The sequence below is a fragment of the Schistocerca piceifrons genome, chromosome 3, assembly GCF_021461385.2.
Source record: "Schistocerca piceifrons isolate TAMUIC-IGC-003096 chromosome 3, iqSchPice1.1, whole genome shotgun sequence".
Taxonomy (NCBI): domain Eukaryota; kingdom Metazoa; phylum Arthropoda; class Insecta; order Orthoptera; family Acrididae; genus Schistocerca; species Schistocerca piceifrons.
Window position 1 is genome coordinate 804,566,680 of NC_060140.1, and position 25,070 is coordinate 804,591,749.

At 41.9% G+C, this 25,070-nt stretch overlaps 1 pseudogene; it reads left to right on the forward strand.

Moving 5' to 3' along the window:
• Nucleotides 1–8,821: 8,821 nt before the first annotated feature.
• Nucleotides 8,822–8,939, forward strand: LOC124790666 (annotated as a pseudogene).
• The last annotated feature ends 16,131 nt before the right edge of the window (nucleotides 8,940–25,070 follow it).

The following is a 25,070-nucleotide window of genomic DNA, read 5'->3' on the forward strand; positions in this document are numbered from 1 at the left end:
TGTACAGTGTTTTGGGCTTAAGCACATTCTGGTGTGCTTGTAAATCATTAACCCTAATAAAACTTCCTACCTTAACATGGACATATAAACATAAAATTTTGAAGTTCAGGGTGTAACTACTATTACTATGTACAGAGTTTCATAATAGCGGCACGCCCTTGTTTGCGTGTATCATCTTCAATTAAAGTGCGCTTATAGGCGTCTTGTGTTATCATGGGAGAAAAAATTCAGACATTTTAATGCATCGGTTGTCATGAAAATCTATGTACACCTATAATCACACTTTCATAGCTTCAGTGCAGCATGAAATTCTGTATGACTTTTTTTTTTTCATAGTTTATTTTATAGACGATTCCTTTGCTTACAGGTCGTCGATCACACTACTTACCTGTTTCTCGTATAGCGGCGAGATCATTTTCATTCTTTGTGACTGTAAATTGTAATATGTGTGAAACATATAATTTTGACATGATTTTTTCCTTTCATGTTTCAAGTGGGTAAAGTAATTCATACCTTCCTTTTGCATACATGAGTGAAGCATCGCTAATATTGCACTTTGTGTCAGGTTTTTCACCTTTTCTCGTACACTCGTAGAGTCTTACAGTTTTAATTAAGTTGTTTCCTGACGTTAGGTATACCTGTTTATACGAGGTTGTCTTACAGTTTAATTTTCCTTATACACTTCTACGTTGTTTAAGTTCCGTACATGTACAGAGCTTCTTTCGCCTTTCACACATTCATACATACGTTTATACACAAAAAATATCTACCACTATAATATACACTTTGCTGGTGGGGCCCTTTTTCGGTACCCTGCACCATTCCTTCAATATTCCAAAATAATTCAGGGTGTGCTGAGCATCGTCCCTTATACTAATAATACTTACAACTAAATATTTCTTCTTACATACATAACTGCCTTACAGTCCATTAATGCGCAACATTCCTTATTTTCCTCCTTTACACTTTAGCTTTCGTACATGTACCCTCGTGTATAGCTTATATATTCTACAAAGTTGTTTGCTGAGTGCTTCAGGTGTTTCCTAACGTTAATGTGTGTCTCTCTCTCTATAAACCCTAGGTATTTGTTTTGAGAGCGATTCAGTTCATTACTCACGCTGCATAGATCTGTTTATTATTATCCTATTTTAAAGCTTGTGTCACTCTTTTCCTTAGTCACAAAAATTCCCGCGTTTACCTTGTTGTTCATTCTGAAAATCGCTAGCTACTGTGTAATGTAAATGTATGCGTTATCTCTTTGATTTCCTCTTTGCTGCTTTTTCCCTATATGTAATTGTCTGCTGTTCTCGTGTACATAGCCTTTCTTCCGGTTATATATCTGCATTATTTATCTATTTATTTTTTTTCTATTTTCTTTCTCCTTCCGTACAAGCTAAGATTTTACTCAGTATAATATAATATTACAATACCGTCCATGACCAGTATGTACTTGCATGTTCACTTTTATTACGTAATACCAGCTTATAATTAAATTTTCTAAGTTACTATTTACAAGACTTGTGTACCCTTTCCTTTCTTGTTTTTGAATGACTTTCGTCTCTGTGTCTCATAGTAAGAGTGGTCTCAAAACTTTTAAACGTTCCGCGCATGCCCGCTTACGTACCACGACTGGACTGTAGGCGCGGGGAAAACTCTGCATTGTTGGTGAACATTATTCGTGATAGCCACCATAGTGTAATAGTCACGTGACACCTGGACTCGACCGCGCATGCGCCTTCGCGCTTTGTATACGCTCAGCTGATCGGACATGAAAGGGGGGAAGATTTCTCCCCGGCTCGCTGCCTACAGCACGGCCAATGACCTCGTCTTGACATGCAGCTATCGCGTGCTCATGAGCTGAGCATTGGATTGCAACTTCGACGCGTGGTTTCTTGCTCGTCTCAAGCGAACAAACTCTGACCGTCGCGCTAATTTGTCTTTGTTCCCCTCTCTTAAATAACTGAGTTAGACTACAAAAGTACTGTATGGTTTATTTTTATAGTGTTAAGACTCACAGTAACACATGTTTCATTAGGTTTGGTTAAATATGCGCTTTTAAGCTGGCATATGCCCCCAGTTGTTCGCAAGTTTCTTAGGTTAATGACAGCAATTTTACTATGTGATCCAAGGTTGTACAATTTCAATTTTACTAAAATAACATATAACCTTTAATGAAAAAATTCCTTGATGTCCTTGTGGGGGTATAACCCTTTCACCTTGCCCGTTCGTGTGTTACCTAACAGATAACATCCTGGGTGAGGTTTGTCTATTATAATGAAAGGGCCATCATACAACAACTGCCACTTTTTGTTTAATGCCTTAATTTTAGAGGATTTTGGGTGGGTACGTAATAGTACTTCCTGTCCAATGTTAAATTCTGTAACCTTTCTTATCTTTTTGTTGTTATTACAGCCTGCACGAGGTCACTTACCTTGTCCGGTGCTTTCATCTCTTCTTCACATAGATCATCTTCTACGGTCGCATCCTGATCATATCTTAAAAATAATTGTCTAAGATGTAATGTGTGCTTGTTTGTGCCCCCTGTTGTCAAATCGGTCGGCCGGTGGGGGCTCATTACGACCGATTGTTGTTTACCGGGGGAGACAACGGCGTTGCTTCAGTACTGTCCGTTACCTCTACAAAGTGTACTGAGTGGTTATTCTGTCGCCAATTAGTTTCCGGACCGCTGCGTGCAACATTTTCTTGCGACCGGCCGTCGCTATTCCTCCTTGGTCTATCATTCCTATTACTGTAACTATTGTAATTTTCATTTGTGTGCCGCCTTTCATCACGCGGGCCTGACCAATCATTCACGTGATTTCTATCATTTCCATACCGGCGTGGACCGTAATCTGTACTATACCTTCGGTCTTCACGTCTCTGTGGCGCCGAATTCCTCCGATTTCCGTAATTCCAGGTTCCATTATTTGGCCTTGTCGCATACGGATGCCAACTGTGTGGGTTTTGTCCACTGCCATTAAAATGATATCCGTTACCGTTGTTTTGATTGGTTCCGGAATATTCATTCCGATTACCTGTGCTCGGCTCTTCTTCGTATATTAGATCAATTGAGTCAAGCACGGAAAGAAAGTATTCAAGGTCGTTCTCCGGTATGGTTACCAATTTTTCGCGTAAGTTCGCGGGTAGTTTGTTTTTCAGAATTTTGAGAACATCTACGTGCGGTATTGGATTGTTCCAATAGCGCGTCTTATTCAAGTACTTTTCGAAATACTTTCTCAACCCGCCGTTTTTGAGGTTGAACGGTTGTGGGTTGAATACTTCACGGCGCAGTCTTTCTTGGACCCCAGCAGACCAATATTTCTCCAAGAAAGCCCGTTCAAATTGTTCGTAGGTGACGCACTGTTCAGCCATGTCTGTGGCCCACAAAAGTGCGTCGCCTTGTGTGAAGCCTACTACAAATCTAATCTTCTGTGCCTCAGTCCAGTTTCTTGGTAAGACATTTTTAAATGCTCTTACAAATACGACTGGATGAGTTTTTCTGGATTCTGTGGAGAAAACTGGAAACTGTCTATGTTTCAACAGGCTCTCATCGACTAGAATCGTCGAGATGCAAGGCGACACGCCTACTGCCTGTTGCAGCACCGCGTTTGGCGAATAACCATTGTTTGCCTGTGCCGGTGCGTGCACATACGCCGGACTGGGCGCGTGATGTTCTGCGTTATTGACATCGTAATCTGGCACGGGCGAATAAGTGTCGCACTGCCTGTTGCTTGACGTAGGCAAGTCATTTGAAACATTCAGTCTACCAGCAATTTCCTTGCGTATTCTGTCCTCGGCTACTTTGATTTCATTACCTAATTTTTCAAAAAGTTTTGTTTCCCGGTCAGTTATTGATTCATTTACACTACCGTTTTCTAAAGTTTCATTTATTTTGATAATGTCAGCGTTGATACGTCGAGTCTCCTGTTTCAGAAAACCGACTTCTTCGTTAACTTTATTAACTTGGTCAGGTATTTCTTCACATGCGGACTGTACTCTTGTTAAATTTAATTGAATAGCCTGTACGTTTTCATGTATTTCTTTTTGTACGGTTTGTGTTTGATTGTGTGTTTCTACTATTTCTGACAGTTCCTGTTCCTGTTTGGTTGTAAGATCTGACAATTTCTTTTCTAAGTCATTTGCCAATACATTGTATACACTATTGACGGTTTTGATGACTTTGTCTTCGATCTTTTGATCGATTTCATTGGTGAGTTTATTTAAGCGTTGATCGAAATGTCTGTGTATGTTTTCAAATTGCGTGTTTACACTTGAAAACTGCTGTTGGAACCCAATTTCCATGTTTGACAATTTTGTGTTTGTCATTATTTCTAGATTCGCCAGTTTCTCGCTCACATTTGACATCAGACTATATAATGCCTCAAGCGTAACTGACGAAGCTTGTGTGTTTGTATTTATGCCATTATTTGTTGCCATTGTTTCTCTGCCACGGTCTGATTGAATCGAAACCGGGCTAGGTTCACTGACTTCACGCGAAATATTTTCATCTGATCTGGTAATCGATGCTTCATCGACTGTGCACAAGGTTTCATTTGCAAGTGGTTCGTTATTGTTAATCCCTGTGGAGTGCAATTGAATTGTATTTACTTCTACATTATGTTGTGCTGAAAAACTAATTGCGTCATCATTTACGTCACTATTGTCAGAATCGGTGACGTGTCCATGAACATTTGTCAAATTAAAGTTCTTCGATTCCATTGTGAAGATATTATTTTTATCTGTACTTTACTGTTAATCTAAATCTTTAAATTCTCTCGCAGTTGAATTAATAAAAGTATCTCGCGATTGTTATTTGTTGCGCGTCGGAAATTTACAAGATGGCGCACTACGTCTTCTAATTCTGCGATTGTTGAACATAAAAAAGTAATTATCAAAGTGTAATTGTGTGTTGCCACAAACACTACCAGGATTTTAATATGGACAGGAAAAGGTTCTGCTTTAAGTGGAGCTAAGCCAAGGTGCAGCCACTGCATGCGTTTGCGCTTTCCTACCTTAATTCCGACTGAGCTGCGTCACTCACGATTACGTTAGTTTTGTAAATCCTTGTCCTTGTTCCTTCTGGTTATTGTGCCATCCGTTTATACAGTTAATATTTTTTCACTTTATTCGTCATTTTCCATGTGCGTCATGTAACAGAGAAACAGTAATTAGTACAAGTACATTTGTAGCACAACAATGAAGTACTTACTCTTTGTTCCACCAGCACTGTCCTGTCACGGTCGCCAGTGTGGCGAAATAAATAAAAAACATTTTATATTTTAAATTCCACGTCATTGTTGATTTAATCAGGGTTCTCACCTTAGACGTAGAATTAGTCCTTCTGCCACAATATTAATTCATTAGTCGCCATCGATGTTCTTCTCTTTGTTGACCGTGTGTACCATCATGAGTCGGCATCGGTTCACTTCACGAAGACGGTGGAAACCAAGGAATACTATGCTACGTCGCTATAAATAATTTTCGTCACACTTCGATACTTTTCACTATTTTTTTATTCACAACACAATAAGACTTGCTGTGCTCATCGCACAAACCATAATTACCAACCACATGGCTGCCTTTCCGCACAGTCCAAAATCACGTCCATCCTCCACAAGGCAACAATCGAAAGTGTCCCTTAGCTCCTTGGAGTATCAAACAAAAGAGAATCCAATGTGAACTTTACAAAGATTATAATATACATGCCTCTCAATTTATCTTTGGCGCAGCTTTTAAGATATTGTATGTCTCTGCATAGGAATGTGTCATTACATGTTCCAATCCCCTATGATTATTAGATTCTCATCTCCCTTTACATATTGAATTACACGTTCAATATTGTCATACAATTTCTCTGTCTCTTCACGTTCTGCTTGCGACGTTGACTTATATACGTGAACTACCGTTGTCGTCTTTCGTTTACTATCGAATCTGACGAGAACGGCCCTATCAATGAACTGTTCGCAGTGGCTCACTCACTGTCGTGCTTTCCTATTCGTAACGAATCCTACTCCCGACATACCATTTTCTGCTGCTGTTGATATACTGTTCTCGTCTGAGCCGAAATCCTTGTCCATTTGTCTTCACTGGCTCCCACTATATCTAAACTGAGCTTTAGCGTTTCCAATTTCAGATTTCCTAGCTTCCCTACCATGTTCAAAACACTTAAATTCCATGCGCTAACTCGCAGAATCTTATCCCTTCGTTCGTTATTCCATCTTTTTCTCTTTGTCCCATGCCCGTTGGGAGTCCCTTTCGATCCGAACAAGAAACTAATCCGGAATCTTTTGGCAGTGGAGGGATGAAAAAAATGGTTCAAATGGCTCTGAGCACTGTGGGACTTAACATCTGAGGTCATCAGTCCCCTGGAACTTAGAACTACTTAAACCTAGCTAACCTAAGGACTCACACACATCCATGCCAGAGGCAGGATTCGAACCTGCGACCGTAGCAGTCGCGCGGTTCCAGACTGAAGCGCCTAGAACCGCTCGGCCACACTGACCGGCTTGGAGAGATCATTATGACAGTGTTTCTATTTCAGGCTACATCTCCTATCGATGCGCAATATGTATTCTTAATGCAGTGCTTTCGTTTGCTGATTAGTCCACCTTTTGGGGGCAGTGTTCCACTCCAAGGGCATGAGAGTGCCCTGAACGTCGGTCCGGTCCTCGGCACTCTTTGACAAGGGCGTTGGCAGAACGAGCGTGACTTCTTATGCCAGATGTCTTCAGGCGTCGTTACTGACGCTTTCTTAATCAGCATTTAGGCTCTGACCATGTTGAAGCTCAGGACACAGGTGGTTTTGTTTGCTAGTCAGAGACGCTACCCCTAGACCACGGGTTCAACCATATCCGTGACGTCATACCATTCTTCAATGAGACAGTACTCGTCTACACGTCACACGTGTCCTTATGAACTGTGTGTGTGATTTTGAGATACACCTGTGGCCAGAAAGTTTCCCATCTGTGACGCTGATAGAGCGTGTGAGACCAATATCCAACGTATCAAGGACCAGTTACAACAGCCATCTTTCTTTAGCAGAAGATACAACGGCTTCATGACAACCTTATCAACCGAATCAGTGCATGCATTCAGACCAGACGGGTTGCTACGTCATACTAATAAGTCGGATTGTCCTGCCATGTTCTCTGTAAATTTGGCTCGATTTTGTAATTAATCATTAACATCACATATCCTCTCAACCGCTAGAAATTTCAGTTCGCTTCCACCTCCCCTTCTGGCTGCTCCACATCTTTGTCAGGTGACGTAATTCCTGCTCAGATTCGACAGGGGTAGAATACACCTCGGTTTTCGTGTAGCTGCAGAGACAGAAGTTTAATGGGGTGTGGTCTGGAGATCTTGCAGGCAATGTACAGGTTCTCATCGGCTGTTCCGTCGACAAATGAAAAGCCGGGCTAATGCTGCAAGTACTGGTTCCCCAAGAAATCACTCACTGCAGTCCTGTAATGATGGAAACTAATGCTCCCTCTGGTACGTGGTGGGATCTCCTCCAATAACGTCGGCAACTGCTCTTGCGAGCGCAGTCTGTAGGCTGGTCATCTGAGTCGAGGGAACAGCATGTACTTTAAGTGCTGCACAAAATGAAAGTCTTGCCTCGTCATAGTTCGCGTAGACGTAAGCGTGATTGCGGTTGCGTCGTCGAAATGGTGGTGGACGATGATCTCACGCAGCCAATTCACGTCTCTGATAAATTAATACACGCCAAGCAACACGACACTTCTCAGAGTCATTGTTCCAGTGGCAGTCGTGGCACACGAAACTTCACATCATCATAAGTCCAGAAATTCTTGTATCCAAGGTTTAATGACTGCAACGACACATATTAGCGTGTAAGGATAAAGCCACACCACTTTGATGAAGATTCGACGCACTTCTGGCACCACAATAATTTTATATCTGCGGTCATCGACAATGCGTCTACGTGGTTCAACTCCTCGGAACTGTCTCCTTCTTCCGCCAATGTTGTCCACGGCACCACCGAGCGCGCCAAGCCATCGTCCAGTCCGACTGGGGAATTTTTCGTGATATTAATTTTTCTCTTAATTAAAGCATCAGTTAAACTCTCAGAGTAGTGCAGTTGCCTGCAATTTGAGCTGTCATTTGTACTCGGCTGATTCATGTGAAACGGTTTCCGACATGACTATGGCCGCATGACAAGAATTAACAGACTTTGAACGCGGTATGATAGTTGGAGACATACGTACGGAATATTCCATTTCGGAAATCGTTAGGGAATTCAATATTTCGAGATCCACAATGTCAATAGTATGTCGAGAATACCAAACTTCAGTCATTGCCCCTCACCACGGCGTTCACTTAACGACCAAGAGCAGCGGCGTTTGCGTAGAGTTGTCAGCGCTTACAATCAAGCGACACCGCGTGAAATACCCACAAAAATCAATCTGAGACTTACGATGAACAAATACCTTAGCTCTGCAAAATTTGGCGTTAATTTGCTTTGGCAACAGACGATGGCCGCGTGTGCCTTTGGTAACAGCACGACATCACCTCCAGCGCCCCTGCTGAGCTCGTGACCATACCGTTGGACCCTAGACGACTGGACAACTGTAGCCCGGTCACAAGAGTCCAGATTTCAGGTGGTAAGAGTTGGTGGTAGGATCCGAGTGTGGCGCAGATTCCAGGAAGCTTTGGACCCAAGTTGTCAACAAGGCTCTGAGCAAGCTGGGGGTGTCTCCATAATGTTGTGGGCTGTTTTTATGTGGAATGGACTGGGTCCTCTGGTTCAACTGAACCGATCATTTAGTGGAAATGGTTATGTTCGACTGCTTGGAGACAATTTGGCAACGGCCTTGCCGTAGTGGATGAACCGGTTCCCGTCAGATCACCGAAGTTAAGCGCTGTCGGGCGTGGCCGGTACTTGGATGGGTGACCATCCGGGCTGCCATGCGCTGTTGCCATTTTTCGGGGTGCACTCAGCCCCGTGATGCCAATTGAGGAGCTACTCGACCGAATAATAGCGGCTCCGGTCAAAGAAAACTATCATAACGACCGGGAGAGCGGTGTGCTGACCACACGCCCCTCCTATCCGCATCCTCAACTGAGGATGACGCGGCTGTCGGATGGCCCCGATGGGCACTTGTAGCCTGAAGATGGAGTGCTTATTTTGCTTGGAGACCATTTGCAGCCATACATGGACTTCATGTTCCGAAACAACGGTGGAATCGTTTCCTTTGCGGGTATTGATTCTGCAGCCACACCTTCCATAAGCTGGCTCTCGAAGCTCTAAACGTTTCCTAGCGGAGACCTCCATCCATGGCCTTCACCTTGGTTGCTAGCTTTCTCATTTATCTTTCTCTGGATCGAGTGTATATGAATTAAAGTAAATTACTTGTCCGTTACCCTCAAGAAATCCGTCCAGAAAATAGTACCGATCAGTGTCTTGACTATGAGGCACAGCGCAACCTCTAAGACATCACTGAAATCTGAAATGGCAGCGACCTTTATTTTTTCAGAAAATAAGCAAATTCCTACATGTTAATGTATGTTGTTGGTATTTTGACGAACAAATATTATCTCAGCTGACAGAAGTAGTGACTTGAACCGCAACTAAAAAAAGAAAAAAAAATCTTTCAGTACTGTCCCCTACCTTGGGCAGTCGTTCCAAAACGTTAAATTAACTGCACTTTATCATTATTATAAAAATCGTCGTTTAGCTCGATCATATCGACGACTACTGTCTTATTAACTAGTAACCGCACCCATAATTGTTTAAAGAATGGAACTCCTATGTCTAAAACCTCTTCACACCTCTGATTACAAATGAGCTACGTGTTAAATATTTGACGTTAAGGGTGTACACCTTATGGTTGATGACGCAAAATCCTAATTATGTTGCTTTAAGCAGTTACGGATTATTCACCAAAAGACTGATGAAAAAAATGGGTAGCGAATTGAGTCAGTACGAAACAAATATTTGGGGACCGGAAAGTAATGTTGTTTCAGCACATGTCGATATTCGTTTGTTACTTATCAGCTCATTGTCGACTTCAGAGTCGTGCAAAGGACATTTTAAAGTTGGAGTGACGTGTTTACTCGCAATTAATCGTTTTTTCTTTTTGTATTTGTGGCGAATTGGCTAGCTAAGTACCAGAAGAAAAACAAATTTGGAAATTTGTAGTAAGTTCCTATGGGGCCAAACTGCTGAGGTCATCGGTCCCTAGACTTACACACTAACTTAAACTAACTTACGCTAACGACAACACACACACCCATGCCCATGCCCCAGGGAGGACTCGAACATCCTACGGGTGGAGCCGCGCAAACCGTGGCAAGGCGCCCTGACCGCACGGCTAACCCGCGCGGCGTACTAGAAGAGATACGTGCCCAGCAATGTACGCTTTTTCAGTTTCACAAGGATAGTAACGCAATAGTATCTATTAAAAAACATTTGAGATGTTTATACAAGTGCATTAGACGTTCGTGAATGCCAACGGTTTTCTTTTAAGTTGAAATCCGGTAGTTTTGATCTCCCCGACTCGTATCGACCAGGAATACCAAAAACCTTAGACAATGACATGTTAAGGGCGGAAGTGGAAGCAAATCCGTGTCAGACAATCGAGGAACTGTTAAACACTCTTAAGAACATTTCCAGCAGGCTGGTAAAGACAGAGAAATCTAATCTATCCACCAAATGCAACTTATTGGTTCACCGGCTCAATACAAAATGTTTTTTGATCGCTTGATTGATGGAGATGAAAAATGGGTTTTCTGTGATAATCTGAAACGTAGAAAGGCAGTTGCTTTCTCAGACTGAAAGGCGTGTTTGTGTTTTTGGTGAGTATTCGAGGGGTCGTTCATTCTGTTAAAACTGCGAATGCAGGCCTTTGCTGTGAACAACTGGGTCGAGTAAATCAATCTGTAATTGAAACGTGCCCAGCGACAGCAACAGAAAAGGAATTACTCTGCACTACGATAATGCAAGACCGCAGTGCGCAAGACGAACTCTGGAAAAAATTTATGAACTAGGCCTCACCCACCATACTCGCCTGAAATTGCGTTATCAGATTTCCATTTATTCCGATCGCCACAATGTTTTCTGAACGGCAAAAAAATTTAGAAGTGTGCTTAATGTTCGCTCCAAAAATTTCATAAAAAAACTTGATTTTTATTGATTCCGCATTGAAAATTTGCACACTAGATGGCAAAAGGTTGTTGATAAAGAGGGTGATTACATTATTGATTAAAAATAGAATCTAGTTAACAATTTATCTGTTTGAATTTAATGTAAAAATGTCTTCCTTATCCTCATAATACAACAAAAACGCCATTCTTAATGCTAAAGTTGTACCGCGTCAACAACAAACTTTTAACAAGCGGTGAACTGTTTTTCTTTCGTTATTTTGTGGGACTGTAAGCGAGAAAAAGTTTGGAAAAGGTTTGGAATTATGTTTAAAATTAGCTAAAAGTCGCTAAATGGTCAAATAATCAAACACTGGATGAATATAGTCCGGCTAATTTGCTCTCCCTTTGAAGAAAAGCTAGTTTTTTTCTCATGTCATTCTTCATGACATCATAGCTGATAAAATTTATGTCGTACGACGATATAATGTTGCAGGTACATCCAGTGGTATATGTGGATACTGTCTGCGAATGTTTTTGCCAGTAGAGTTAGTAGTAGAGACGTAATAAATTAAAACTTTATGCCTAATGCTGAAGTTTAACTGCATGAACAGCGAAAACGTTATAACCGATAATCTTTTTTGGTTTCACTATTTTGGTGGGAGTATCAGCGACAGGTTTGAAGAAATGTATAATGTTTATGGATATCGTCCAGTGTTTTTCTCAAATGATGGAAGAATTTGGCGTGTGTAGGTTGCGCAAGCACAAGCTACACTGCCTAAAGACATATACACAGTTCTTAACTTTAATACTTTAACAGAAATAAAAGAGGACGTAGATGGAGATGAGATGGAAGATATGATACCGCGAGAAGAATTTGACAGAGCGCTGAAATATCAAAGTCGAAACAAGACCCCAGGAGTAGACGGCATTCCTTCGGAAATACTGATAAACTATGACCAAACACTTCCGTCTGGCGTGCAAGGTGTATGAGACAAGCAAATTATTCTCAGACATAAAGAAGACTGTAATAATTCCAATTCCAAAGAAAGCAGGTGCTGACAGGAGTGAACGTTACCGAAATATCATGTTAATAAGTGATGGTTGCAAAATACAAACACGAATTCTTTACAGAAAATTGGTAAATCTGGTAGAAGCCGACCTTGGGGAAGATCAGTTTGGATTCCGGAGAAATATGGTGACACGTGAGGCACTACTAACCCTACGACTTATCTTAGAATATAGGGAAAGGAAAGGCAAACCTCCATTTATAGCATTTGTACAGTTAGAGAAAGCTTTTGATAATACTGAGTGAGATGCTCTCTTTGAAATTCTGAAGGTATCATGGGCAAAATACAGTGAGCGATAGTCTATTTACAACTTGTACAGAAAACAACGGCGGTTATAACAGTCGGAGGGCTTGAAAGAGAAGCAGTAGTTGAGAAGGGAGTGAGACAAGGTTGTAGCTTATCCCTAATGTTGTGAAGCAGTGAATAAAACAAAAGAAAAATTTGGAACGGGAATTAAAGTTCAGGGAGAAGAAATAAAAAGTTTGAAGTCTGCCGATGACGCCGTAATTCGGCCAGAGACAGTAAAGGACTTGGAAGAGCGGTTGAACGGAATGGCCAGTGTCTTGAAACGAGGATATGAACTGAACATGAACAATAGTAAAACCAGGACAATGGAATACAGAAGAATTAAATCAGGTGATGTGGGGAAAATTAGATTTGGAAATGACAAGAAAATCGTTTCTGAAAAAGAGAAATTTGCTAACATCGAACGTAGATTTAAGTGTACTGAGTGTAGCCACGTATCGTAGCAAAACATGGATAATACAGAGTTTGGACAAGAAGATAATAGAAGCTTTTGAAATCTCGTACTGCAGAAGAACGCTGAAGATTAGATGGACTGGATCACATAAGTAATGAGGAGGGGTCAATATAATTGGGAAGAAAAGGAATTTAGGGCAGAACCTGACTAGAAGAAGGGACCAGTTGACAGGAAGCATTCTGAGACATCAAGAGATCACCAATTTAGTATTAGAGGGAATCGAGGGGGGGTAAAAATTGAAGAGAGACCAAAAGATTAATATAGTAAGCAGATTTAAATGGATGTAACTTGCAGTAGTCATTCGGAGACGAAGAAAGTCGCACAGGATAGAGTAGCATGGGGAGTTGCATCAGTCCAGTCTTCGGACTGAAGACCACAGCAACAACGACTTGTTCTCTTGTGTTAAACCTTTAATGTAAGATTATGCCTCTTAATGAGGAAATTCTAACAGCATTTTCAATTTTTAAACGCGGTCAATAATTTTATGAAATGGTGAGACTCAAATTTTTGTTGTCGCTGGAAACTGACAGATAGGCAACATGCTACTTTTACTGTGCGACAGTCTTGTAGTAGAGTAACATAGATAATTAACAACGGGTGATACCATGAAACATGAATTACTGTTCTTCCGCTCATTATGATTTCTTGAGCCGCCGAGGATAGCCACCACCTTTTGTTATGTAGCACGTCAGACATCGTACACGCCACCTGCAGAATCCATTGCGTCCGACCGCTCTTAGAATGTGATTATTCAAATTTTCCAGGCGTAAGGAGCATTCCATGAAGTTTCTGGATTGCAAGCTGTACGACATCGAATTCTTGCCACGATATTTCGGCTGACAAAGATTCAGCTGTCTTCAGTTGAACGTTTTGCACTGGTGGTTGGTGGGTCACATCGTTAACTTTATACGAAAAAATGGCGCGGAGACGTATGCACGAAGGCAGCCGCTACATGAGCACCATCTGTCGAGTTTCGCGCCCTCTTCGAATATCGCTCCATCTAGGCGTATGTATACTACATGTGCGCTCCCTGTCGGAATGGCGGCTTGCGGAGTTAAAATTCAGATGTCAATTTTTTTAAATATCTACAGAAAGAAAACATTTTATGTCTAGCGAGACGACTAGCGACAGTTAGTTTTGTTAATCTGACATCAGAATTTTTGCTCCGCAGCCCACATTTCGACGCAGAGCACGCGGATGTACATCTACATCTACATCTACATGGATACTCTGCAAATCACGTTTAAGTGCCTGGCAAAGGGTTCATCGAACCACCTTCACAGTTCTCTATTATTCCTATCTCGTATAGCGCGAGTAAAGAATGAACACCTATATCTTTCCGTACGAGTTCTGATTTTCCTTATTTTATCGTAGTGATCGTTCCTCCCTATGTAGGTCGGTGTCAACAAAATATTTTCGCATTCGGAGGATAAAGTTGGTGATTGGAATTTCGTAAGAAGATTACGTCGCAACGAACAACGCCTTTCTTTTAATGATTTCCAGTCCAAATCCTGTATCATTTCTGTGACATTCTCTCCCATATTTCACGATAATACAAAACGTGCTACCTTTCTTTGAACTTTTTCGATGTACTCCGTCATTCGTATCTGGTAAGGATCGCACACCGTGCAGCAGTATTCTAAAAGAGGACGGACAAGCGTAGTGTAGGCAGTCTCATTAGTAGGTCTGTTACATGCCCTTCCAATAAAACACAGTCTTGGTTAGCCTTCCCCACAATATTTTCTGTGTGTTTCTTCGAATTTAAGTTGTTCGTAATTATAATATCTAGGTATTTAGTTGAATTTACGGCTTTTAGATTAGACTGATTTATCGTGTAACCGAAGTTTAACGAGTTCATTTTAGCACTCATATGGATGACCTCACACTTTTCATTATTTAGGGTCAACTGCCACTTTTCCCACAATACGTATATCTTTTCTAAATCGCTTTGTAGTTGGTTTTGATCTTCTGATGACTTTATTAGTCGATAAATGACAGCGTCATCTGCAAACAAACGAAGACGTCTGCTCAGATTGTCTCCCAAATCGTTTATATAGGTAAGGAACAGCAAAGGGCCTATAACACTACCTTGGGGAACGCCAGAAATCACTTCTGTTTTACTCGTTGACTTTCCGTCAGTTACTACGAACTGTGACCTCTCTGACAGGAAATCACAAATCCAGTCACATAACTGAGACGATATTCCATAAGCACGCAATTTCACTGAGAGCCGCTTGTCAATAGCACTCAGTACTCCATGTGTCCGCCCCCGGTAGCTGAGTAGTCAGTGTGAAAGAATGTCAATCCTAAGGGCCCGGGTTCGATTCCTGGCTGGGCCGGAGATATTCTCCCATCAGGGACTGGGTGTTGTGTTGTCCTGATCATCATCATTTCATCCCTATCGACGCGCAAGTCGCCGAAGGGCGTCAAATCGAAAGACTTGCACCCGGTGAATGGTCTACCCGACGGGAGGCCCTAGTCACACGACAACGTTTAATGTGAATAAAGAGCTAGTTGTGTTTCACAGGAACGATGTTTTCTAAATCCATGTTGACTGTGTGTCAATAGACAGTTTTCTTCGAGGTAATTTATAATGTTCGAACACAATATATGTTCCAAAATCACGCTGCATATCGACTTTAACGATATGGGCCTGTAATTTAGTGGGTTACTCCTACTACCTTTCTTAAATATTGTTGTGACCTGTATGTGATGATGTATATGATTGTTAAGTATGGAGCTAATGCATCAGCATGCTCCGAAGGGAACCTAATTGGTATACGGTCTGGACCAGAATACTTGCTTTTATTAAGTGATTTAAGTTGCTAGACTACTCCGAGGATATTTACTTCTACGATACTCATGTTGGCAGCTGTCCTCGATTCGAATGCTGGAATATTTAGTTCGCCTTCTTTTGTGAAGGCATTTCGGAAGACTGTGTTTAGTAACTTTGCTTTGGCAGCACTGTATTCGATAGTATCTCCATTGCTATCGCGCAGAGAAGGTATTGATTGTTTCTTGGCGCTAACATACTTCACATACGACCAGAATCTCTTTGGATTTTCTGCCTGGTTTCGAGACAAAGTTTCACCATTACTCGCGCGCCTGCGCGCCAAGACTGGAGCAATATTCGAGGAGGGCGCGAAACTCGACAGCAGCCTTTGCGCATGCGTCTCCGCGCCATCTCTTTGTATTGGTTAACGATGTGAATTAGCAGTCTCCAGTGCAAAACACTTACCTGAAGGTGACTGAATGTTTGTCAGTCGAAATATCGTGGCAAGAAGTCAACGTCATCTGGCTGCAATCCAGAAACTTCATGGCACTTTCTTCGAATGCTTTTGACAGCTACCTAATTGTGCTCACGTACAATGAGAGAATATCAAGTAGTTCCAGGGTTTTAGACGCGATGAAAGTAACAATTTCAGCAGACTATACTTGGTGTAAAGAATGATTGGTCTTTTCTACCAACCTCGCCTACATCATCGTAAGAAAAAAGGGCCATCTTCCCTCGGCTCAATATACGTTCAGTTCCACATGAAATCAACCGCACTTTTGAGCACTGAAGAATAATTTCGCAGCAGTTTAATTGGAAGAAGTGGCGCTTCCTTTCCTCCGGAGATCTTCGCAGCGACTGCGCGATTCCGCGAGAACGAAATAAAAGGTCGCGGAAAGAGAGGATAAATTGCGTGAAAGCATCGCTCGCCAACTTTCTCCGGCGCGGCGTCTGAAAGGACGAGCAGCAGCAACAGCAGCGGGCCGGGGCGGGCGATTTCCTTTGACGCGGGCGGCGGCTGCCTGTTAATCAGGTTACGCGCGCTGGCCTAGCCCGCCCGAGGCGCTCTGCGGAAGACTCGCTCTGTCCCTCTCCCCCGCCCCCGCCAGCCTTCTCGTAACTCGGTTTGTGCAATCAGCCGCGCCTCCTGCCGTGCCGCCAGCCCGCACATAGAGCCCTGCCGGTCCCTCTCTCTTCTGTCGAGCCTGATGGACTGCTGCTTGAAACAGGTGGCCGATGGCGGGTCTGGAGCGGCAGTTTCTGACCACGCCAGTACGCTGTTGACCATTAAGACTGCATCACCAGGAAGCATAGCACTAACGAAATTTTACTTAAGTTGGGTCACGTTTAAAAAATTTAAGGCATAATTTCGGGGATTTGTTCTTCATATGAAAATGCTAAGAAAAGTTCATTTCAGTGTGGTTCCAGAAATGTTTGGTTTCGCAGTTACGGCCTTCGAAACAGTAATACTGACCAGAACGTTATTCTTGTTGTAAAAAGCTGTTCAACGCGTCCAACTCTTGCCTGTCTGACATAGATGTCTCATGGCGCTGCGTAAGGGATCCCAAATTCCAGGAGTACTTTGTATTTCCTCACAGCCTGCTGAAGGTTGTCTTCTACATCTACATCTACGTGATTACTCTGCTATTCACAATAAAGTGCGTGGCAGAGGGTTCAATGAACCACCTTCATGCTGTCTCTCTACCGTTCCACTCACGACTGGCACGCGGGAAAGACGAGCACTTAAATTTTTCCGTGCGAGCCCTGATTTCTCTTATTTTATCGTGATGATCATTTCTCCCTAGGTAGGTGGGTGCCAACAGAATGCTTTCGCAGTCGGAGGAGAAAACTGGTGATTGAAATTTCATGAGAAGATCACGTCGCAACGAAAAACGCCTTTGTTTTAATGATTGCCACTCCAATTCACGTATCATGTCTGTGACACTATCTCCCCTATTTCGCGATAATACAAAACGAGCTGCTCTTCTTTGTACTTTTTCGACGTCATCCGTCAGTCCCACCTGATGCGGATCCCACACCGCACAGCAATACACCAGAACAGGGCGGACAAGCGTAGTGTAAGCAGTCCCTTTAGTAGACCTGTTGCACCATCTAAGTGTTCTGCCAATGAATCGCAGTCTTTGGTTTGCTCTACCCACAATATTATCTATGTGATCGTTCCAATTTCGGTTATTTGTAATTGTAATCTCTAAGTATTTAGTTGAATTTACAGCTCTCAGATTTGTGTGACTTATCGCGTAGTCGAAATGTAGCTGAGTTCTTTTTAGTACTCATGCGAATAACTTTGCACTTTTATTTATTCAGGGTCAATTGGCACTTTTCGTACCATGCAGATATCTTATCAAAATCATTTTGCAAATCGTTTTGATCATCTGATGACTATACAAGACGGTAAATGACAGCATCATCTGCAAACAATCTAAGACCGCTACTCAGATTGTCTCCTATGTCGTTAATATAGATCAGGAACAATAGAGGGCCTATAACACTTCCTTGGGGAACGCCGGATATTACTTCTGTTTTACTCGATGACTTTCCGTCTATTACTACGAACTGTGACCTTTCTGACAGGAAATCACGAATCCAGTCGCACAACTGAGGCGATACTCCGTAGGCACGCAGTTTGATTAGAAGACGCTTGTGAGGAACGGTGTCGAAAGCCTTCTGGAAATCTAAAAATTTGGTATCAATTTGACATCCCTGTCGATAGCACTTATTACTTCATGAGTCTTAATGAAGACACTAACATTGGCGTTATTCGTTAAGAGTAATACTTAATGAAAGGAATAAGTTTTACTGAAACAGATGTCTCATAGCCCTGCTAAACAACAGTCACGAATTTCGCGGATTAAGGGTTTAGTAATCACATTGATCCACGTTTGACTAAATATTACTTCACATGTTTGTGACTGATCATTCACGAATTCCGCGGATTAAGGGTTTAGTAATCACATTGATCCACGTTTGACTAAATATTACTTCACATGTTTGTGATTGATCATTCCTAATGCCCTTATTGTTTTCAACATAGGAATTCATAACTTTGAATGCGAGAATTCGACTGTGAGAATCTATTTCAAACTCTGACTGCGAGAAAGTAACTTGAAATCGCCTATCTGGTTCCCTGTCTGTTCAAATATTCGTAATGGCTAGAATACTGTCTGAATTCAACACCGTGAATAATTGTTACTCTCATAAACTGGTCCAGGAAAGACTCCATATCTCTTTTTTCTCATTTAATTTTGGCTTACCTGTCGCTGTTACGGTCTTCAAAATAAACATCCACCAGAATATAAACACCGTGACACTTCTGTTGTGTTGAAAGCGCATGGCATTTGCTGACCTACTATAAGTTATTGAGAAGCGTCTTGCGCATTTGCGCTCTCTTTTTTTTAAAAAAAGGCAAAGCATACTTGGTTCATAACAAATCTGAATAAGTAACAATGATAACTCATATTCTGGCACAGACTGTAGACGCGGACAATTACGTAGTATAAATTATAACATCAAAGGTAATTAATTTTCTGATTTTTTTCTTTGCATCACAAACATTAACACGCAAAAATTACAGTTCTTGAGTGGGCAAATGTAAATAGTTTTCAACATCGAATGAGATCTTTCCTAAAATGCAACTCGTTAAATATTCAACAGTTTTTCTGCTCCAAATTCAAACTGAAAATTATGCATGGCTGTTTATCTCTGTTTATACACAAGTTTCTGGATTTCTAAACCAACAATGCGTAATTAGAAGCCGTTGCACATACAAAATCTAAAATCAATTACTTTAAGTTACATTGTCTTCAAAATGATTGAACTATGCTGTTTTCCAGAATGCATGAGTCCTATACCTCTGTTTACAAGTACGTAGTGCCCAACTAAACCATCACAAATGATACCAGCCCACGTGTCGAAGGAGACTTAGTACTGAAATGGAACAATATTGCATATAGGTTTTCATATCTCCATACACCCTGATTGTGAAAATTTGTAACACCATCTTGTATGAACTGTGCCTCATCTGTGAATAATACTAACGCAGGATGATTCGGATTTGTAGCACCCTACAGCAAGAACCAATGGCACAACATGACATGTTCGGGGTAATCTGCTGGAGACGATGCCAGTACATTTTGCAAATGATAAGGACACAACTATGGCTCTCGCCACAGTTTTCAGACCATCGTACGAGGAACATTCACTTGCTACGCTAACCTTCGCGTGTAGTAGAAAGAGTGGTGTGTACAGAATGCGGAATCTCCCCCCCCTATGTCTGGAGTTGTAGATCCTGCTTGTCCCTTCTACAAACCAACATATATGAAATTCCCATGGTCACGAATATTTCCAGACTTGGACATCTTCGCTGTGGGTACATCCCCCGGTACAGGCAACGAGCCACCGCAGCATCGCAGTACCTTACATGAGGGGCACTTGGGCCAGCTCTTCATCTGAGAACATATCGAACGCCAGACACAATATTTAATGTCCCCTTCGCCTCAACATTAACTGCCTAGATAATAACCTTCGCCACAGCCACTACCTGAGGGAAGAAAAACACTCCGCTGAATATCACTGTTTTGAAGGGCGTAACTTGGAAACCAATCATTTTCGGACACATGTTGTACGGGAATTTTTTAGGATCCGCAAATGGAGAATACATTTCTAAAATTATGCACTCTCATCTTGAATATGTGTTTAAATTTATAGGTGATTTGCGGGTTTACACGGTGTGGAATTTAGTGCAACGAGCTGCCAACTTTGGCAGCCACAACGGGCGTCTCTAGCCCGGCTGGGCATCAAGTGCTGACGAGGAGAACACAAGGGCCATCGCCCGATTTCCCACGATATTCGCTCACTGAAAGAGGATCGAAATAAGCGAAAACGTGTCTCGGCTAATCCGTAGATACTCTACTGTTTCTGTGAAAATGACGGTCAGAGTTTTCTATCTACTTTAGATGCCTTTTGGCAGGCGTTAATATCCGCCTATATAGTGGCGCAGCGGTTAGTGTTCGGTGTCTCACTTTTGCGCCCCATGTTTGAACCACAGTTACTGTTGTTACTTATTTTATTCATTTTTACTTTTTCATTTATCTATGTCCGTACGGAATTACGATTATCAAGTTACGATACACAAGGACCTTATGTTAACAGTAAAATTACAACTGGATTTCACAGTAAATGTCATACATGTGCTGTATCATAAATGTGTGCGATATTTTCAGGGTTTAAAATCTTTTTAAATTATCATATTCTTATAATTCATTGTTATATCAATGCTTATATAAATTATTAAAAAAAATGAATGAAGTCCCATGCTTCTTTACAGAGCGTAGGGGAACGATGCGGGAGACCCGCACCGCCTTACCAGGCAGGGTCCTAATGGAGGTGGTTTGCCGTTGCCTTCCTCCGACCGTAATGGGAATGAATGATGATGATGAAGACGACACAACAACACCCAGTCATCTCGAGACAGGAAAAATTCCTGACCTCACCGGGAATCGAACCCGGGACCCCGCGCTCGGGAAGCGAGAACGCTACCGCGAGACCACGAGGGGCGGACATAAATTATTAATTTTATTATTACGTTTATTCTTAAGAAAGGTTTGCTGTATTCACTTTGATGATACCTATTCTAGGAACATTCCAGGGATGGAAATTCCGAGTATCACGCGAAGGCAGGTTTGTCACAGTGACGTTTCTTCGTATGAGCCTCACTCGGGAAAGAAACGCCGTTAACACTGCTGAAGGTTTCACGCGTGGGCAATAATTTCGGGGGAAACCACGCATAGCTCTATCGAAAACTGGCACTTGCAACTGATTATGAATCAAGATGTATTACAGGAATTTCACCGAAAACATTTCAAATAAGCTTTTCATTTTTATAAAATTCTTTCACCAGACATGCAGTTAGTAGACGAATAAGGAGAACGTTATTTCAATATACACTATAAAGTCGCGAGTCAATACGCAATAGCATTTTATTGCAGTAAGCTACTTTGAAGTACGGGCTCTTAGCTTTGGAGCCGTCGGCGGTGGCAATATACAGCCGCTGGTATCTTAGCGTGACTCACTCGCACCTGTCGCTAGCCTAGCCGTGGGAAGCTCAACCTGTCTTAGTTCGAGAGACAGAATATTCAAGCGCCTAAGAATCTAAATAAACAGTATTAAATATTATTCAATGTTGTTTAAAGTCAATATACAGCACTTTCTTATTAAAAGGAAGGTTCCGTTAAAATCTGAACTATCTGGCTGAGATACTTTCAGATTTAGAGACAATTACCTAAAACACCAAAAACCGACACTTATAAGATTAAAGTCAGTTAGGATTCATAGCAGTTTGTCTTTTAGTATCATTTGGAATTATTACTGAGGTTCACTAAATAACAGAACAATTCATTCAGATTTTTATCATTAAAAACGTACACTATTTTTGATTTTCATAACATAGAATTCAGAAAGGATTAATATTTATTTAATAACTATTTGATTTGTTGTGTGACTAAATAAGAGTGAGTGAGAGTGTATATGTGGGACATACGTAAAGATTCAATATTATCTGATGTTAAATATTACCTAACTGTGTCATGGGAAAGTGTGAAGCAAGCAGTTGCAATGAAAGCTGTAATTTTCCTACCTTGCTGATGACGTATGTCCAAGGGTACTTACTTTTGTAAGAAGGCAGGCAGAATAGCCATTTGCAGAGTAATGATTTTCTAAAGTCGTTTCAAGATTAGTTTTCTTTTCGTTTGGTTTTGATAAAAATTTTATTAATATTTGCATGACGAAGTGACATAAATGCATCGGTGAATACTGATTGACGTAGGGCACTTTTGGCACGAGAAAGAACTTGAAAGATCGTTTTGATTGGCTGGTCATTTTGAACAACCAATCAGAGTTAAGCATTTCCCGTGCTCTATCAAGTAGTTATAGGCTCTGGAAGGAACGGCAGTCAGTCGTTGACTAGCTATCGGGCGTACAGGTCATGTTGGACGTGTCCATCTACGTTATGAGTAAAATGAAGAAGTTACTGGTGTTTCGCGTCCGGATAGTATTGCCGTGAAAGCAGTTGCATTTATGGACAGATTGCGGAAATTTGAGCTTTGTGAAGTGTTTAGTTGGAAAGATAAACGCGTGTGAACTTTCGGTCTTTGTAGAATTCCGCGTGGCATGTTTCATAGTCATCTGTGGAACAGCTGGCGAGCAGTTTCTTTATTAGAAATCCACTGAAAAAAAAAGACCCAATGTGAAACTCATATATTGTAGCAGAGCATCGACTATAGATCACGTAATAATTCGGGTCGGACTTAAGTATTGACGATGTTTATCTTCAACGCTGCTTTTAACATCGTCTGAACAGTACCTACGTATGCAGAGAACCGGGCTGGTGATCAGACGCCGTACTGAGGTAGTTGGAACTTTTTGTAGTGCACAGTACGACGAAAGACAGTGGTCAAACAATTACGCAACGCGACTTTTAACCCGCCACACCGCAACAATTCGCTGGAAAATATTCCTGCAGTAATCGTTTACAGATTGGATGGAAAAATGAAAAACAAAAATAAAAGTAATAATTGAGATTCGAACAGAGGGCGCGTCGCTAACCACTGCCCCAGCGTTGCAGCCGAACATTTTACCGCCTAAGACGAACAGCAAGTACCTCGAAAACTTTGACCATCGTTTTCTCAGAAACGGTCGAGTATGTATGGATAAGCCGAAACACGTTCTCGCTTATTTCGACTCCTCTTCCACTGAGCAAATCCGGTCATGGCGCTTGCCCTGTTCTCCTCGTGAGCTTGACTGACATGTAGGGGTACGTCATTCCATGCTGCTTCAGCCCTATGACAGACCATCAGTCGTAGCTCTACTATAAAAATTCAGAATTTTTGCAAAGATAATCCTGGAAAATCAACACAAACTGACAACAAAAAGATGTAAATTTCAGTAAGAAATTTTTCAGTTCGACAGCGACTGGAAACTGCCTTCCCATTTGCCTGAATTACTTTAAAATGTTCTTTTTCTTTGTGTGTAAAAAAGCACCATTATTTATTGTAGGAACTCCTGGTACTGTTTCCCTTACATGGTGAGGTCCCCATAGGTGGGAACGACTTGGAAACCGCATATGCAGTTGAATAGGTTAGGATCACAGGTATAACACCCTACAATCATTTACCGTGGCGAGCCCTTGTTTGCGAGTAATCAACAAAAATAATTTCTTGTGATCCCTTGATGACTGAAGCTGCAATAACAACGTCGATTTTTGTATCCCCGCCGAAACGTGGGGGTTATGTGGCTGGCATTCTGAAGACACTGGGTTCCAGTTCTGTCACTCGTCTTTTTCTTTTCTTATGCACACCAGTGGTACAGCAGCGGCCTATCGTCGAAGGGGTTCCATCAGCAGATGGCAGAACTTCAGCCATCCACATTGTCTAGGCCAGAAGGCGCTAGAGCGGGCACTGCCAGAGGTCACTGGACGCCGCGGACTTGTTTGCCTCAGCAGGCGATGTGATTGCAGATAGGCCCCTCTAGTATCTCTGCGCATCCTGGGCGCTTAGGGTGGTGCAAAGCCGCTCCGAAGCATCTTCCGCTCTGGGCCACGCACTGACTGCACCTGCACTTCTTCGACCGTTGGAGCTGCCAGTGTCTGTTTTGAATCACCAGGACTTAGCCTCTGCATTGGGAGCGACCAGGATATTAGGATATTGGTACCGGCCGCTGACTTTCATTACGTTATTTTGTTATGAGTTAATATTAAACGTTGGCTATTTCAACATCTGTCCTTCTGCCTAATATCGGGCTTGTGTAAATTCGATGAGAATTTCGGACGTTTACAAACTATTGTAGTGACAAACTTTTTCAAAAGAAGGAGTATTTTGGTTTACGTACTTTTCAATAAAAGTGTTCTATATTGTATACCTAGGTTGTGTATCCATTGCTTCTCTACCGGCGCAAGACCTAGCAACTGATGACGAAGAGAGTCTCTGTGAACCCATATTTTCATGCGTGTCTTACGCCACAGGTTGTGACAGTGTAAGTGTACATTTGAATCTTATAGTGCGAAGACTTTGATAGTGAATTTTTGTTCCACTATGTGTAACCCTTCGGATGTTACTGCACAGGTGTTGTTGCCACTCCCGAACATGCAACAGGCCATATATGTGATGATGGACAAGACGGAGGCCATCAACTTATCCAATCCGGAGCTGTCCAACTGCCACTCCACATCGGTTTGCTGGTGAAATGATTCAGACTACCGCCGCTGAGGTTCCGGGTGTTTCACTGGTAGATCAAGTCCTGGGCTAACTACTTGGACAGAATGGAGCAAAATTTTCTGGCCCCTGGTATCACAAGT